The sequence below is a fragment of the Mustelus asterias genome, chromosome 22, assembly GCF_964213995.1.
Source record: "Mustelus asterias chromosome 22, sMusAst1.hap1.1, whole genome shotgun sequence".
Lineage (NCBI taxonomy): Eukaryota > Metazoa > Chordata > Chondrichthyes > Carcharhiniformes > Triakidae > Mustelus > Mustelus asterias.
The window spans coordinates 70,768,346-70,787,288 of record NC_135822.1 but is presented as its reverse complement, the minus strand read 5'-3'; positions in this window follow the sequence as shown (position 1 = coordinate 70,787,288).

Here is an 18,943-nt window from a genome sequence, read left to right as displayed (position 1 = left end):
CGTGAAGAAATACAGTGAACAGATGATTCAGGGTATAGCCCGTCTCAGACTCTGTTTCAGAACAGAATCCAATAGTTACTCATCAACTAGACAGGCAATGTCATTCAACAGAGAAACAACATTTCTACGTCTGGATATTTTAGTCTTTAATTTAAAAATTCACTCCCTCCACCTCATCCTATAAATTTGTGTTCCATTGACAAACATGGACTGTAGAAACTCACCAAGGCTCCTTCAACAGCACCCTCCAAATCCACAGCCTCCATCACTTGGGCAGACAAGGACAGGAGACGCTTGGGAACACCACCATCTGCAAAGTTCCCCTCCAACTTCCATCCACCCCTGGCCAAGATAGTCACCGGCTTCATTCTGACTGGCTGAGAATCGTGGAGTTTCCTATCACTCAGCACTTTTCTCCAGCACCCCCTTTACAAGGGCCTTTCGCTAAGATCAAGCATCAGATCAAACCCAAGATAGGCGGCAGGGTTGCACGGTGGTTAGCACTGCTGCCCTACAGCGCCAGGGACCCGGGTTCGATTCCCAGCTTGGGTCACTGTCTGTGTGGAGTCTGCACGTTCTCCCCGTGTCTGCGTGGGTTTCCTCCGGGTGCTCCGATTTCCTCACACAGTCCGAAAGACGTGCTGGTTAGGTAGATTGGCCATGCTAAATTGCCCCTTAATGTCAGAGGGACTAGCTAGGGTAAATGCATGGGGTTACGGGGATAGGGCCTGGGTGGGATTGTGGTCGGCGCAGACTTGATGGGCCGAATGGCCTCCTTCTGCACTGTAGGGATTCTCTGATTCTATAACTTAAAAATTCACTCCCTCTACCTCATTATATATATTTGTGTACCACTTACAAACATGTACTGTAGAAACTCACCAAGGCTTCTTCGACAGCACCCTCCAAATCCACACCTCCACCACTTGGGTGGACAATGGTAGGAGACGCTTGGGAACACCACCATCTGCAAAGTTCTCCTCCAACCTCCACCCTTCCCTGGCTAAGATAGGCACCGGCTTCATTCTGACTGGCTGAGAATCTTGGAGTTTCCTATCACTCAGCACTTTTCTCCAGCACCCCCTTTACAAGGGCCGTTCGCTAAGATCAAGCATCAGATCAAACCCAAGATGCGATGCAATGCCTTATCTCGTTAGCCTGGAAATTGCTTGTCTCTCTCGAAGGAGCTTTGAATTGGATTCAGTTGGAATTTGGAGTTGGTTTTTGGGAGCAAGCAAGGAATGGATTCCGGTTTGCCTGATCCAGTCTGAGAATTGGCTTTGTAACTTGAAGAATGGAGTAAAATTCTTTTGAAAAACAGGTAGTTCAGGATGGGCAATGAAAGCTGGCCAAACCACTGACGCCTACACCCCGGGATTTGTGAAACACTTCTTGGTACAAATAACTTTGAACTTTGGATCAAAGCACTGTTTGCGTCTGGAAGTAGAAAGGAAATGAAAGTAATTTACTATTCATTTTAGTACTGTATGAAGTGCTCTTTAGATTTCAAGGATTGGAGAGGCAAACTGAACAACTGCAGTGGCAGAGGTTAAAGATCAAGTCTGCTCTTTCTCACCCAGGACAATGAGAGATTGAACAGTTTAGACCGATACTCTCTGGAATTTAGAAGAATGAGGGGAGATCAAATTGAGGTTTACAAGATGATAAAAGGTGTGGATAAAGTAGACGTGGAGCGGGTGCTTCCTCTTGTGGGGCATTCTAGGACGGGAGGTCATAGTCTTAGGATAAGGGGCAGCAAATTTAAAATAGGGTTAAGGAGAAACTACTTCTCCCAAAGGGTTGTGAATCTGTGGAATTTGCTAGCCCAAAGTGCAGTGGACGCTGGGACAGTGAGTAAATTTAAGGAGGAGTTAGACAGATTTTTAATTGGGAATGGGTTGAAGAGTTATGGGGAGAAGGCAGGAAAATGGGGATGAGGAGCATATCAGCCATGATCGAATGGCGAAGCGGACTCGATGGGCTGAATGGTCTAATTCTGCTCCTATATCTTATGAGTTTATGAATGATAGCACGCAGGTGGAATGAAGATCAGAGGCTGTAAATAAAAGTTTGAGTGAGGATGGAGGTGATAGGGCCAAACATTGGCACTGTGTGGCCAAATTCCCCCCCAACTCAATTTTCAAGTTTGCTGACGACACCACCGTAGTGGGTCGGATCTCAAACAATGGCGAGACAGAGTACAGGAATGAGATAGAGAATCCGATGAACTGGTGCGGCAACAATAACCTCTCCCTCAATGTCAACAAAATGAAGGAGATTGTCATCGACTTCAGGAAGCGTAAAGGAGAACATGCCCCTGTCTACATCAACGGGGACAAAGTAGAAAGGATCGAGAGTTTCAAGTTTTTAGGTGTCCAGATCACCAACAACCTGCCCTGGTCCCCCCATGCTGACACGATAGTTAAGAAACCCACCAACGTCTCTACTTTCTCAGAAGGCTAAGGAAATTTGGCATGTCAGCTACGACTCTCACCAATGTTTACAGATGCACCACAGAAAGCATTCTTTCTGATTGTATCACAGCTTGGTATGGCTCCTGCTCTGCCCAAGACTGCAAGAAACTACAAAGGGTTGTGAATGTAGGCCAGTCCATCACGCAAACCAGCCTCCCATCCATTGACTCTGTCTACACTTCCTGCTGCCTCAGCAAAGCAGCCAGCATAATTAAGAACCCCCTACACCCGGACATTCTCTCTTCCACCTTCTTCCGTCGGGAAAAAGGTACAAAAGTCTGAGGACACGTACCAGCTGACTCAAGAACAGCTTCTTCCCTGCTGCTGTCAGACTTTTGAATGGACTTACCTCGCATTAAGTTGATCTTTCTCTGCACCCTAGCTATGACTGTAACACTATATTCTGCACTCTCTCCTTTCCTTCTCTACGAACAACTCACCTGATGAAGGGGCAACACTCCGAAAGCTCGTGCTACCAAATAAACCTGTTGGACTTTAACCTGGTGTTGTGAGACTACTTACTGTTCTCTATGAACAGTATGCTTTCTCTGTATAGTGTGCAAGAAACAATGCTTTTCACTGTATGCTAATACCTGTGACAATAATAAATCAAATCAGATCATTTCTGTTCACTCATTTCAGAGAGACCTCGCAATGTGCACCGAGCGATTTGACACAGAGTCCACCGCGACCATTTACACACTCATCAAGGGGGAAAGCTGAAAATGAATCTCTTCGTAACAGAGGGGCCACGGAGGGGTATCAAAGCGAGAGCGGACTTGAGAAAAAAAACTCTCTCACATCTTGTTGGGAAATTAAAACGTAGTCAGGCACCTGGAGACAAGCTGGTCGGCCATCACTCGGAAAGTGGGAGGAGGAGAGAGAGAAGGGGAAAAAATGATGCAGACTTGGAGTGAATGAAAATACAAGGGCCCCTGTCAGAATTATTCAAGCAGATATTCTTGCAGGAGAGATGCAGTCCAATACTTGCTTGATTAATAATGAATGAAGCGTGCTAAGAAATATTTAGTGTCAACACTGATACAAATGGGAATGGAACGAGTAGATTACTCAACAGATGGTGCTCATTTCTGCCATTATGTGGCTTTGGGTGCGTGTCCCACTGCAGTCTTTTACACGTCATACTGAGGTCTGGTTTCACAGCGGCAAAAACCAAGAGCAATGCCTGCACTGGAACCAAAACCTCCAAGCCCTGACGCTTCCCAACCTGTTAGTGTGCAGGGAACACTCTCAGCAGGCCACCGGCGTATTGAGACCACTCTCCAGCCTTCTCAGCCCACACACAGCCAACACCACTGCACTCTGCGACACAGGGTGAGAGAGAGAGTCAGAGCACAGCTCAGAAACACACCCCCAAGTGTTTGACATAGAGTCATAGAGATTTACAGCATGGAAACAGGCCCTTCGGCCCAACATGTCCATGCCGCCCTTTTTTTTTAAACCACGAAGCGAATCCCAATTGCCCGCATTTGGCCCATATCCCTCGATACCCATCTTATACATGCAACTGTCTAAATACTTTTTAAAAGACAAAATTGTACCCGCCTCTACTACTACCTCTGGCAGCTCGTTCCAGACACTCACCACCCTGTGTGTGAAAAAATTGCCCCTCTGGATCCTTTTGTATCTCTCCCCTCTCACCTTAAACCTATGCCCTCTAGTTTTAGACTCCCCTACATTTGGGAAAAGATATTGACTATCTAGCTGATCTAGGCCCCTCATTATTTTATAGACCTCTATAAGATCACCCCTCAGCCTCCTACGCTCCAGAGAAAAAAGTCCCAGTCTATTCAGCCTCTCCTTATAACTCAATCCATCAAGTCCTGGTAGCATCCTAGTAAATCATTTCTGCACTTTTTCTAGTTGGATAATATCTTTTCTATAATAGCATGACCAGAACTATACATAGTAAAACTGTACACATGAAACAAAATGCTTTGCAGCAGTTCAGGCCATTGTGGGTATTGGCCAATGCAACTGTCGCTGTGCACAGCAAGATCTCACAGGCAGCAAGACTGCTTCTCATAGGCCCTGCTGTTCTTCAAATAATACCATGGAATCATCACTACTTTGATTTGATTTTGAGCCTCCCATCCATTGACTCTGTCTACACTTCCCGCTGCCTCGGCAAAGCAGCCGGCATAATCAAGGACCCCATTCACCCCGGACATTCTCTCTTCCACCTTCTTCCTTCGGGAAAAAGATACAAAAGTCTGAGGTCACGTACCCACCGACTCAAGAACAGCTTCTTCCCTGCTGCTGTCAGACTTTTGAATGGACCTACCTCGCACTAAGTTGATCTTTCTCTACACCCTAGCTATGACTGTAACACTACATTCTGCACTCTCTCCTTTCCTTCTCTATGAACGGTATGCTTTGTCTGTACAGCGCGCAAGAAACAATACTTTTCACTGTATGTTAACACGTGACAATAATAAATCAAATCAAATCAAAAATATTCAGTGACCCCGCCTCCACCACCTTCTGAGGCAGAGAGTTCCAAAGTCCCACAACCCTCAGAAGAAATTCTCCTCATCTCTGTCCGGCAAGGATGACTCAAATTTTAACACAGTGCCTTTCTAGTTCTGGACTCATCCACAAGAGGAAACATCCTTTCCACCTTGTCAATATTTTTCAGGATAAGTCACCCCTCACTTCTCTGAACTCAAGTGAGGACAAGTCCAGTCTGTTTAACCTTTCCTCATAAAACATCCCGCTCATTCCAGGTATCAATCCAGTGAACCTCCCCTGAACCACCTCCAACATATTTAGAACAAAAAACAGAGAAAATTAGAGCACAGGAACAGGCCCTTCGGCCCTCCAAGCCTGCACCAACCATGCTGCCCGACTGAACTAAAACCCCCTACCCTTCCGGGGACCTCTATTCCCACCCTATTCATGCATTGGTCAAGGTGCCCCTTAAAACTCACTATCGTATCTGCTTCCACTGCCTCCCCAGGCAGCGAGTTCCAGGCACCCACTACCCTCTGTGTAAAAAAGTTGCCTTTACTTCCTTAAATAAGGAGACCAGAACTGCACACAGTAATAGAGATGCGGTCTCGCCAACGCATTGTATAACTGAAGCTTAACATCCTTACTTTTAGGTTCAATTCCTCCAGTAATAAAAGATAACATTCCATTAGGCTTCTTGTTGACACGCTGTACCTGCATACTAACTTTTTCTGACTCATGCACCCACATCCCTCTGCATCTCAGAATTCTGCAGTTGTTCTCTGCAACCATTGTCAAAATCCTCGACTCATGACTTTGTTGCCTCCAAACTCAGTTTTTCCAGTGTCCTCCTTGCTGGACCATTACGCTCCATACTCCAAGCTCCTGAACCTATCCACAACACCACTTCCTGTAAACTATACCACCCAAACTCCTGCTCGCTCAAGTCTGGTACATTTGCTGCACTTGGATGCCTCCCAAATTCACAGCAGATTCACCACAAACACCCTCTCCTTTGGCCCTCCCCATTTGCATTTCCTGCTTTCTCTCCAACCTCCTTCAGGTGTTAGCCTCAGTAACCCTGCTCCTGTAAATCTGACCCCTTCAGTAACCGGTCATCCCTCTGGTATAACAGTGATGCCATTTCTGGCATGGCCTTCAATTGGAGACAGTTTTATAGGCTGCCAGGTTCTGGGAAATGGACTGAGCCTATTCAATTTTGTTACATGCTGGTTCCTTATCGGCAGCACACTGCAGAGACGTTATAATTCTCGGCTCCACTCACCGACCCTATGCACAAATCCCTCAGCCTTGCTGCATCAACTCCCAATATTCACAAGTCTTGTCACAATGTGTCTCCACCCCATTCCATGCACACACCACTTTGGTGAGATTCTTATGACTGATCCATTGGACTGGACGCGTCGGCCATTGCTCAGTTGGTAGCACTCCAACCCCTGAGACAACACATCGTGGACTCAAGCCCCATGTCCATCCAGCAGTAAGAATCCTCTAGTAGCAAGCGGGAATAAACTGAAGAAACAACTTCACAAAGTAAGGGTTGAATAAAGATCCTTTGTTACACAACCACGTGGACTATGCCCTGAGCCACAAGTGCCTCACTCAATCCCCATCTGCCTCCGATTTCTACGGGTCAGCTGGTCACCACATCATGTTGCCATAGAAACCATTGAAACTCTGCAGTGCAGATGGAGGCCATTCAGCCCATTGAGTCTACACCGACCACAATCCCACCCAGGCCCTATCCCCACAACCTCACACATTTACCCCGCTAATCCCCCTAACCTACACATCCCGGGACACTAAGGGCTAATATGGCCAATCCACCTAACCATTGCCCACATTGTAACAACCCACTCCAAGGATTTAAGTTCAAATTTATTTTATTGGTGTCGCGAGTAGGCTTACATTAACACCGTCACACTTCGGCGCCTGTTCGGGTACACTGAGGGAGAATTTAGCACAGCCAATGCACCTAACCAGCATGTCTTTCGGACTGTGGGAGGAAATCGGAGCACCCAGAGAAAACCCACGCAGACACGAGGAGAACGTGCAAACTCCACACAGACAGTGACCCAAGCCGGGAATCGAACACGGGTCCCTGGTGCTGTGAGGTAGCAGGGCTAACCACTGTGCCACTGTGCCAACCTTGGCATAAACCATGAGGCAGTACTGAGGGCGTGCTGCACTTCCCTCAGTGCTATGCTTTGGATGAGATGATCGACCAATGCCCACAGTGATTGTGGTGTTTGAGTGTGATCTTAGTATCTATCGGTGTGAAAGTGCCTTCATCTACATTCCATGTGTTGGAGTTGCTTAAGATGCTGCTGATCCTGATGAGGAAGTTGGAATGTTTTTTGACTGGGACAGAGGACATATCATTGAGAAAGTATTTCTCCTGATTTAGTCCCAAGGCAGTTCTCTCCAAGGCAGTTACATAACGTAAAGTTTATTTATTAGTCACAAGTAGGCTTACATTAACACTGCAATGAAGGTACTGTGAAAATCCCCTAGTTGCCACACTCCGGCGCCTGTTCGGGTACACTGAGGGAGAATTTAGCATGGCCAATTTACCCCTGCACGTCTTTGAACTGTGGGGGGAAACCGGAGTACCCAAAGGAAACCCACGCAGACACGGGGAGAACATGCAAACTCCACACATACAATGACTCAAGCCTGGAATTGAACCCGGGTCTCTGGCGCTGTGAGGCAGCAGTGCTAACCACTGTGCCGCCCCAAGGTAGAACATGGTTCTAGCAGGGGTAGAAGGGGAGTCTGTTGGGGTAGGAAGCATCTCATTATGGGGCGGCAGCCGGCAGAGTTCTGGAGCACACTCAATGGATCAACTGAATCATTTCTGGACATTATTTTGCTGTTTTCTCCCTACATCTCAGATCAGTCACAGAAGATCACTGACGTGCTTGCTCCTGTCAGAGACGTTACCAAAATAAATCCTAGCTTTGTGTCAGAGCATCTCAAAAGTGCCCACGTCATTTCTTTTATCTTTGAGATGTAACGCGACTGGATGTATTAAGGCATGGTGAAAAATAACTTCAATGGATGCAAGAATATTGCCAGAGGCAACTTGCTTCAACCTTTCGAGTTTTCAAGCCACCAATGTGTTGTGCCAATGTTGAGATACCCAGGGTTGTGCGCAGTTAGGAGCCCTTCCTTCTTTGCTGTTACTGAACAGGCTATCCGCCTCCTTATTACAGTCAGATGATGTGATGTATGTGAGCGTTGAGGTGATAAGTTTGAATGTGTCAAATCCTTCATACCTTGAAAGACTCTTCCTCATTCCTTGTTCCATTCCCTCTTTCCAAGTAATTTCCGGTGTTCTCACAATGCTTCCCTCCATTTTGCATCCTGACCATTCTCCCACCCACTGACTCCTTCACCCTCATAGGATAGAATCAAAGAATCCCGACAGTGCGGAAGAGGCCATTCGGCCCATCAGGTCTGCACTGACTCTCCGACACAGTATCATACCCAGACTCTCTCCCCTACCCTATCCCCGTAACCCCACGCATTTTTCAAGGCTAATTCATCTAAACTTGCGCGTTCGGTCGATTGGCCATGCTAAATTGATCCTTGTGTCAGGGGATTGGCTAGGGTAAATATGTGGGGTTATGGGAATGGGGCCTGGGTGGGATTGTGGTCGGTGTAGACTCGATGGGCTGAATGGCCTCCTTCTGCACTGGAAGGATTCTATGATACTATGAAATTACACATCTCGGGGCACTAAGGGGCAATTTAGCACGGCCAATCCACCTAACCAGCACATGGTTGGTGTGTGGGAGGAAACCCACACAGACATGAGGAGAACGTGCAAACTCCACAAAGGCAGTGACCCAAGGTTGGAATCGAACCCCTGGCGCTGTGAGGCAGCTGTGCTAACCACTGTGACAGCCATCACCCTGAATGATTCTCAGGCTCCGACCTGGCTGCTCCCAGGACTGAGAGATAAGCAACAAAAAAAAAAATTCCAATCAGATGCTGCCGTTAATTTCATTCATATCCCTGCGTTTACAACATTTCCCACTCCCTCCGCGACTCCCCTGAAAGATGGGTGGCCTGTTTTTTCTGCTTGATCCCCAGTAAACAAATCCCAAAGTTGTCACGTTGTCTGGTGTACTCTGAGCGAAGACACGCACGCCACACTGACAGAGAGACTGGAGCCTCAGTAGCGTCTGAACATGGTGTTCAACAACAGATTATTCATTCTCTGCAACACACACACACACCGTCCAAAAATAGCTCTCAGATCAAGTATGCAGGTGAGAATCGTGCCACCACAACTGGTTACTGGCAGGCTCTGATGCTCAAGGTCTCGGTGCTGTGTGAGAGGTGCCAGAGCAGTGTGGCATCGTGCCCTTGAGCTGCACACAGGAGAACAGGGGGCCCACCTCAGTCAGCCATCATCTCGGGCCTTGCCCCTGGGGCCATTCCAAACAGCCACCACCTCAGCATCGTCCACGCTGCTGGAGGCGCAGAGCAAAGTTCTGATCAAGGCAAGGGCAAAAACAGCAGGGGGAAGCTGAGGTTCCATTGACGACAGAAGACACAGTCGGCAGAAGTCTCCAGCCATTGTGTAACCTGTGCCAGAGGAAGGTTCATGCTGTGACCACAGTCCTTGCAGATTGAACTAGATGAGAAAAATCTTTCCACGCAAGTCCCTTTGGTGCCGTAACCAGGTGAAGCTGCGCACAACTGAGCAATTGTACCATCAGAACCAATACTTTTCACTCTGTGCTAATACATGTGACAATAATAAATCAAATCAAATCTTCGAAACTCGAAATCAATCCCCGCTTAACCATCTGAATTTAAGATGCACACTTGCCCAGTATCATTTTGTCATATCTGCACTGTATCTCCTCCGTGGTCCTTTGTGAGGTGCAGTGCCCAGACCTGAAAGCAATACTCAAGCTGGGGTAAAAGCGGAGTGTAGGCTCCTTGTCAACATACCTTTCTGACTACCCCCTGTACCCGTGCACTGGTACTGTGTGATCTGTGTCGCTTCCTTCCTCCAGTTTCTGGTCCCCGTCATTTGAAAGATATTTGAATCAATCTGCCTTGGATATGAAGAGGTTTATCCTTCACTTCCCCACACTCGATGCTACCTGATGCACTGTATCCCCGCTTGCTTCATCTGTTTGTGTCACTTTGTGACATTTTGCCCCTATTGACACTCACTTACATCTGCAGCTTGGCTATGTAACTTCATCCTTCATTTGAATCATTGCATAGCTGAGGGTCCAGTTCAGATCCTATGCAAACGTCACGTGGCACATGCCAATGTTCATAATATATTTCCCTTCATCCCAACTCTCTGCCTCTTACCTGCCTCCCAATATCTGTCAGTAACCTGCAACTCTATCCGCTCTCGCTTTTGCTCACAATTGCATTTGCAAAACCTAACTGAATGATCTTCTTCAAGTCCCTGGATGCTCCCCTATTCCACCTTGGAACGACCTCAGAAAACTAACCCAACCACCTTGGTCAGATATGACCTACCTTCACAAAACGGCACGGTGGCACAGTGGTCAGCACCACTGCCTCAAAGCGCCAGGGGCCCGCATTCGATTCCCGACTCGAGTCACTGTCTGTGTGGAGTCTGCACGTTCTCCCCGTGTCCGCGTGGATTTCCTCCGCGTGCTCCGGTTTCCTCTGGAGATGTGCGGGTTGGGTGGATTGGCCAGGCTAAATTGCCCCTTCAAGTCAGGGGGATTAGCAGGTAAATAGGTAGGGTTAAGGGGATAGGGGCTAGGTGGGATTGTTGTTGGTGCAGGCTCAACAGGCCGAACAGCCACATTCTGCATTGATTCCATGATTCAATGACCACACGGCTATCTTACTGGTCTGCCAAGCAGGAGTTTAAATTTACTACCTCATCTCAAGTTACAAATGAATGTTATGCCAACTGTAAGCTGTGAATGGCAGAAGGTATTCTTCATTGTGAAGGTAAAGATCTCTCTCAGGCTTGATTGCAATGTTCCTTTTCTTGTCCATTATTTGAATGATTAGTATCTGCTGTGGATCATTGTCTGACAGTCTATTTATCCCCTGAGTTTGAACAGGACATACTGCTGAAAGAACAAAGAAACTTACAGCACAGGAACAGGCCCTTCGGCCCTCCAAGCCTGCACCGACCATGCTGCCCGACTGAACTAAAACCCCCTACCCTTCCGGGACCCGTATCCCTCTATTCCCATCCTATTCATGTATTTGTCAAGATGCCCCTTCAAAAATCACTATCGTATCCGCTTCCACTACCTCCCCCGGCAACGAGTTCCAGGCACCCACCACCCTCTGTGTAAAAATCTGCCTGGTACATCTCCTTTAAACCTTGCCCCTCGCACCTTAAACCTGTGCCCCCTAGTAATTGACTCTTCCACCCTGGGAAAAAGCTTCTGACTATCCACTCTGTCCATGCCCCTCATAATCTTGTAGACTTCTATCAGGTCGCCCCTCAACCTCCGTCATTCCAGTGAGAACAAACTAAGTTTCTCCAACCTCTCCACATAGCTGATGCCCTCCATACCAGGCAACATCCTGGTAAATCTTTTCTGTACCCTCTCCAAAGCCTCCACATCCTTCTGGTAGTGTGGTGACCAGAATTGAACACTATATTCCAAGTGCGGCCTAACTAAGGTTCTAAAAGCTGCAACATGACTTGCCAATTTTAAAACTCAATGCCCCGGCCGACGAAGGCAAGCATGCCGTATGCCTTCTTGACTACCTTCTCCACCTGCATTGCCACGTTCAAGAAGAATCAAAGAGGAACCTTTTTGTTTATTCGTTCATGGGATGTGGGCGTGGCTGGCTGGGCCCAATATTTATTGCCCAAACCCAGAGGGCAATGAAGAGTCAACCACTTTGCTGTAGGTCTGGAGTCACATGTAGGCCAGACCAGGTAAGGAAGGCAGACTTCAACTGTGTGAGTGAACAGAATAGAGGTGCTAACCTTTTGTCCATTTGGTCTGGCTGGGAGATACATGCGATCTTCTTGGAGATCCTCTCCACTTGGAGCCGGCAGTTTGCGGTGTCGATGGTAGCCATGATGTGGAGATGCCGGCGTTGGACTGGGGTAAACACGGTAAGAACTCTCACAACACCAGGTTAAAGTCCAACAGGTTTATTTGGTAGCAAAAGCCACTCGCTTTCGGAGCGTTCGCTGCTCCTTCGTGAGGTGAGTGGGAGTTCTGTTCACAAACAGGGCATATAAAGACACAAACTCAATTTACAAAATAATGGTTGGAATGCGAGTCTTTACAGGTAATCAAGTCTCAAAGGTACAGACAATGTGAGTGGAGAGAGGGTTAAGCACAGGTTAAAGAGATGTGTATTGTCTCCAGCCGGGACAGTTAGTGAGATTCTGCAAGCCCAGGCAAGTCGTGGGGGTTACAGATAGTGTGACATGAACCCAAGATCCCGGTTGAGGCCGTCCTCATGTGTGCGGAACTTGGCTATCAGTCTCTGCTCAGCGACTCTGCACTGTCGTGTGTCGTGAAGGCCGCCTTGGAGAACGCTTACCCGAAGATCAGAGATACGTAGTCAAGTACAACTGATATATCATGCAAACTCACAGAAAAACATTTATATTATTCCAAAGTCTGCAAGGAACTTTCCATCTCACCTGACTGGTTTAGACTGTTGGAATAATTTGGGAGCAATTTCCAGAGTGTTCCAATGTCTTGCTTATTCCACTACTGAGTAACTCTATTCATGAATAACACTGTTTGATGACTCTAGGCTGTTGCAAAAAAGTACTTTGGCTGGGCTGATATTATTCGTCTTCTGATATGATAGCAAACCTGTGGTACCGCTGTCACAGTGAAAAGGCTTATTGCTTTCTCAGGGGACACTTCACCAGCAAACAAGGAATGGGGGCTGCCTCCCCTCTCCCACCCACTTTGTTTTTGGCAGTAAAAAGTCTACCTGGAATATCCCTGAGTCATAAACTCCCGAGGTCCTTTCAGCTGGTTATAAAAGATCGCAAGGCACTGTCTGAAAGAACAGAGGAAAATTTCCACCACCTCTCCTTCTCCCACCAATCCCGCTCCCCCTCGCAGCCAGAACCACTAAAATAAATCTTGTGATGACCTCAACGGGGCCCAGGAGGTTGGCCTCTTGGAGTATGAGCTCCCTGATTGAGGTAATGATTGCCCTGTCCAATCAGGGAGTGTCATCGGGTCCACTAACACTCCGGATTCTGACTGTGTACCTGAGCCGTTCCTTCGGAGCGGAATTGGGTTTGTAAATAAAGGGAATCTGGTGACGGGGCACCGGCCTCTGAGGAGTAATTTCAGAATCTCTGGTCAACCCCACATGGCTGTTGGCGGGATCTGGATGTTCACAAATTGTGGCCAATTGCCAACATTGCAACAGCTCAAAGAAGAATTGTCTCTGGCTGTGAATCTCTCTGGAAAATGTCCTGAGCTGGTGAAAGATGTCACACCAATGCAAATTGTCCTATCTTCATCATCACACCACCTTCATCACTGAGAGAGAGAGAGAGAGAGAGAGATGGAAGAGTCTCCTGTGTCTCTTATTGCATTTGAAGTCAGTTGGATGGATTTCTTGATTCGGATATCTGAGAACGTTTCCCACATCCTCCCTTTGGAATTATCTTCTTGGAGGTTCAGAGGGATTACTTCAGGGCAACTTACCCTAGTCTCACTGAGTGATTTCCTCAAGTCAGCCAAAACCAAAGCTGTTCTTACAAAGTGACTTGGATTTCCTGTTTGGCGTGGTGCTCAGGGATTATCCTGTCTGTTGCTGAAGTGACCCAGTTAAAAGTTTCCTGGGATGTTTGAGGAATGGTGAGGTAGAATAGAAAGGGTGAATTAGTATATCGAAAAGAACTAAGAAGAGTACAGCACAGGAACAGGCCCTTCGGCCCTCCCAAGCCCGTGCCGATCATGATGCCCGAACTAAATAAAAACCCTTCTGCCCTTACTCGGTCCATATCCCTCTATTTCCTCCTTATTCATGTATCCATCCAGATGCCTCTTAAATGTAGCTTATGTTACATAGCCATAACAATTCTTGTTTGCAATGCATGCCTTCAGCTTCACTGCCCCACATTCTGGCATTTGAAGTGAGATTGTCTGTTTCACTAACACCTCTACTTTCTCAGAAGACTAAGAACATTTGGCATGTCAGCTAAAGCTCTCATCAACTTTTACAGATGCACCATAGAAAGCATTCTTTCTGGTTGTATCACAGCTTGGTATGGCTCCTGCTCTGTCCAAAACCACAAGAAACTACAAAGGGTCGTGAACGTAGCCCAGTCCATCACTCAAACCAGCCTCCCATCCATTGACTCTGTCTACACTTCCCGTTGCCTCGGAAAAGCAGCCAGCATAATTAAGGACCTCACGCACCCCGGACATTTTCTCTCCCACCTTCTTCCATCAGGGAAAAGATACAAAACTCTGAGGACACGTACCAACCGACTCAAGAACAGCTTCTTCCCTGCTACCATCAAACTTTGAATGGACCTACCTTGCACTAAGTTGATCTTTCTCTACAACCTAGCTATGACTGTAACATGATATTCTGCGCCCTCTCCTTTCCTTCTCTATGAACGTCATGCTTTGTCCGTATAGCACGCAAGAAACAATACTTTTCACTGTATGTTAATACATGTGACAATAATAAATCAAATCAAAGTTAATGGACACCAAACTGCAGACCATTCCCGCAATGGCGTGTTAATGAATAGGAATGTGACTGGATAGAATGAAAGAAACTCCCTCCACAAACATGACACCCCAGCATGGAGAAACAGACTTCTGCCTTCAACTCAAACCCACAGATGAAACAACACTTCAGGATCCGACAGCAATCTCTTCAGCTCGATGGTGACAAAGGAGTGGGTTGTTGGAAGGCTCCTGTTTGCATTGCTTAAGTTATTAAACAGCTTCAGCACCTGAAAGTAGTCAACGTGTCATTCGATAATTCACAAGTAGAGTGGGGGTGTTAAGGTTTGAGCATAAGATGGGATCCCATGAGCTGACATGGAATCTTGGTGAAGTTTTTGATCAGATATATAGTGCGCTAAACACGACTCCTTCAAATCAAACCCCGCCACTCCTGTAAGTGAGAATAAGGCCTTATGTATCCAGTAATGGGACCAGGCCTAACACATTCACTGATTGGCTATCTCACTAACTCCAATCTCCGTGGCCTGGTTAGTCATGGCACGAATCAATTCCAGCCTCCCAAATTGCCTGGACCCACTGCACTTCACCGACCGCCGGAACAGGTCCACAGCAGACGCCACCTCCATGGCCCTGCACTCAACACCAAGACAACAAAGAAACCTATGCCAGACTCCTATTTATTGACTACAGCTCAGCCTTCAACACCATTATTCCCACGAAGCTCATCTCCAAACTCCATGGCCTGGGCCTCGGCTCCTCCCTCTGCAACTGGGCCCTAAACTTTCTAACCCACAGACTGCAATCAGTAAGGGTAGACAACAACACCTCCTCCACGATCATTCTCAACACCGGTGCCCCACAAGGCTGTGTTCTCAGCCCTCTACTATACTCCTTATACACCTATGACTGTGCGGCCAAATTCCCCTCCAATTCGATTTTCAAGTTTGCTGATGACACCACCGTAGTGGGTCAGGTCTCAAACAATGAGGAGACAGAGTACAGGAATGAGATAGAGAATCTGATGAACTGGTGCGGCAACAATAATCTCTCCCTCAATGTCAACAAAATGAAGGCGATTGTCATCGACTTCAGGAAGCGTAGTGGAGAACATGCCCCTGACTACATCAGTGGGGTTGAAATGGAAATGGTCGTGACCTTACACAGAGAAGGAAGTTACTGTGAAAATCCCATAGTCGCCACACTCTGGCGCCTGTTCGGGTAACACTGAGGGAGAATTTACCATGGTCTATGCACCTCACCAGCACGTCTTTCAGACTGTGGGAGGAAACCTGAGCACCTGGAGGAAACCCATAGGGTGCACTATGTCGTGTCACACTCATAGCTAGGGTGGAGAGAAAGATCAGCTTAATATAAGGCAGGTCCATTCAAAAGTCTGATGACAGCAGGAAAGAAGCTGTTCTTGAGTCGGTTGGTATGTGATCTCAGAGTTTTGTATTTTTTTTTAATGGTTTAGTTAATAAGTATTCCACTCAACGTTGCTTGTCATCTCATTGTAAGTGTCTTTTGTCTGAATGCATTGATGTGAAGAATAAATGATGATCATGACTCGCTGACCAGTCCATTCAATCCAACTGGCTTGGTCAGGAGCTCGGATGCGGAAGCTGATTGGAGTCCTTGGGGCTGCTTTATCTCTGGGAAGTGAACACAAAGCAGATCCGAGTGGGTTACATCTTTCAGCCAACCCAATCATAACTCCAATAATGCCGTGTGAACAATGAGCAAAGGGAGAAAGCACTGTCTTTCAACACACTGCGGTGAAGTGGTGCAGGATGAATCATCAACTGCGTGGGCAAGGCAAAATGAATGAAAAGGTCTTTTCACGTCTGCACTCGTTCATACATAAACTGGGCTGAAGTTGATAAATGAAAGGGTTTGCTTGGGATCGAGTGTTGTGATGAAGTGTGGCTGCACAATGGCACAGTCGCACTCACAGCACCGGGAGCCCGGGTTCGATTCCCGGTTTGGGTGACTGTCTGCGTGGAGTTTGCACATTCTCCCCGTGTCTGCACGCCTGCGATTCCACACATACAACCTGGGAGAGTGACTGTGTGACTCCGAGAAGGAAGAGATGATGTTTCTTATTCACTTGGGTCAGAGTGTAATACTAACAATGAAGGATCCATCTTTATTGATGCAATGAACTCGTGTTGAACTGGATTGAGATTGATCTTGTACATTCCTCTGTAATTTACACTGGTGTTAATTTCTATCAAGTAAGATGTTGCCTTTTCCTCTGACCTGACACAGAGTCTGTTTTCTCCAGACATGAATCTTGTCCTGGCATTTGGTGTCCAAGGGTTCCTTTCCCTCTGGGAGATTGATGGAACCATTTCAGAAATGGAACTTGTTGGAGCCAATATTCCATCCCCTTCCTGCCACTTCCTCTATCCCTCAGTCACATTGCGCTCCCCACAATTGGCAATTTTGGGGAAAAGAGAAACATGTTTGTTTTTACTCTGGGTTTTCAGTTTCACAAGGAGGGTTGAACTTAAAACATCATATTTCCCCGGAAACCTGCTGAGGGGGTGTAGATATTTCCAGGATTGTGAACCATTCCAATCGAGAGTAAAGCAGACTTTCCATTTGCAAACACTTCTCTTCAAAGTGGCTGAAAAATCTCGAGCAACAGTGGGTTAGATTCAGTTAAAACCCCGGGGTGGCACTGCTGCCTCACAGCGCCAGGGACCTGGGTTCAATTCCCAGCTTGGGTCACTGTCTGTGTGAAGTTTGCACATTCTCCCTGTGTCTGCGTGGGTTTTCCTCCGGGTGCTCCGGTTTCCTCCAACACTCCGAAAGATGTGCTGGTTAGATGCACTGGCCATGCTAAATTCTCCCTCAGTGTACCCGAACAGGCACCGGAGTGTGGCGACTAGGGGATTTTCACAGTAACTTCATTGCAGTGTTAATGTAAGCCGACTGGTGACACCAATAAACAAACTTAAAACTATGAAAGGACCATTCAAAAGTCTGATGGCAGCAGGGAAGAAGCTGTTCTATTATGTTTCAATCAAGTTGCCTCTCACTCTTCCAAACACCACCGGATACAAGCCTAGCCTGGCCAACCTTTCCTTACAAGACAACCCGTCCATTCCAGGTATGCGTTTGGTAAACCTTCTCTGAACAACTTTGAGCGTATTGAGATCTTTCCTGAAGTAACATGGCCAGCACTGTACACAAGTCCAGTAGAGGTGGCACGGTGGCACAGCTGCCTCACAGCGCCAGGGACTCGGGTTCGATTCCTGGCTTGGGTCACTTGTGTGGAGTCTGCATTTTCTCCCCGTGGGTTTCCTCCGGGTGCTCCAGTTTCCTCCAACACTCCGAAAGATGTGCTGGTTAGGGTGCATTGGCCATACTAAAATCTCCCTCAGTGTGCCCGAACAGGCGCCGGAGTGTGGCGACTAGGGGATTCTCACTTCATTACAATGTAAGCCTACTTGTGACACTGACAAACAAACTTGAATTGAGGGTTGTTTTACGATGTTGTCACGAGTCAGATGGAGAAATGTAACTCGATGAAGCAAGGCAGCCCCAGGGGTAAGGTGGCACCAGCAGATCCTTCAGTCAATCGGGGGACCCTCCCTTTTGGAGAGCTTGGTTACACTTCCATACACAACGGGAGCGAAGCAGGGACAACAATGATGTGGAACATCTCAGAGTGTTAAAACCAGTGAAGAAACCTGAGTGAGTTCACATCCTGTCAAACTCACATTCATAAGCCCAAGCGTTGCAGAAGAGTATCAAGGAGGGGGGAATCAACAAAGAAAAAAACTTGTCTCGCAAAGAATGTAAAAATAATCTTTCAGCTCCAGAAAAGAAGGTGAAGGAGTTAGGTGAGAGAACTCAGTGGCTTGCACTTGTTTTTTTTAATCTTCCCTGCAACGTGCTAGTCTGGCCGCATCTCATTCCGAACGGGTTTTCTCACCGTATCTTGGGAGGACTCACTCATGCTATAATTGGGCGAATTGCCACAGGGAGATAGACACACAATGGCTGGCGCAAGTCACTGCGGCGGATTGGTCACATTCCCTTCTTTAGGGGCTTCGGAATTTTAGAACATAGAACATAGAACACTACAGCACAGAACAGGCCCTTCGGCCCACAATGTTGTTATTTGAAACCAAGATCAAGCTATCCCACTCCCTATCATCCTGGTGTGCTCCATGTGCCTATCCAATAACCGCTTAAATGTTTCTAAAGTGTCTGACTCCACTATCACTGCAGGCAGTCCATTCCACACCCCAACCACTCTCTGCGTAAAGAACCTACCTCTGATATCCTTCCTAT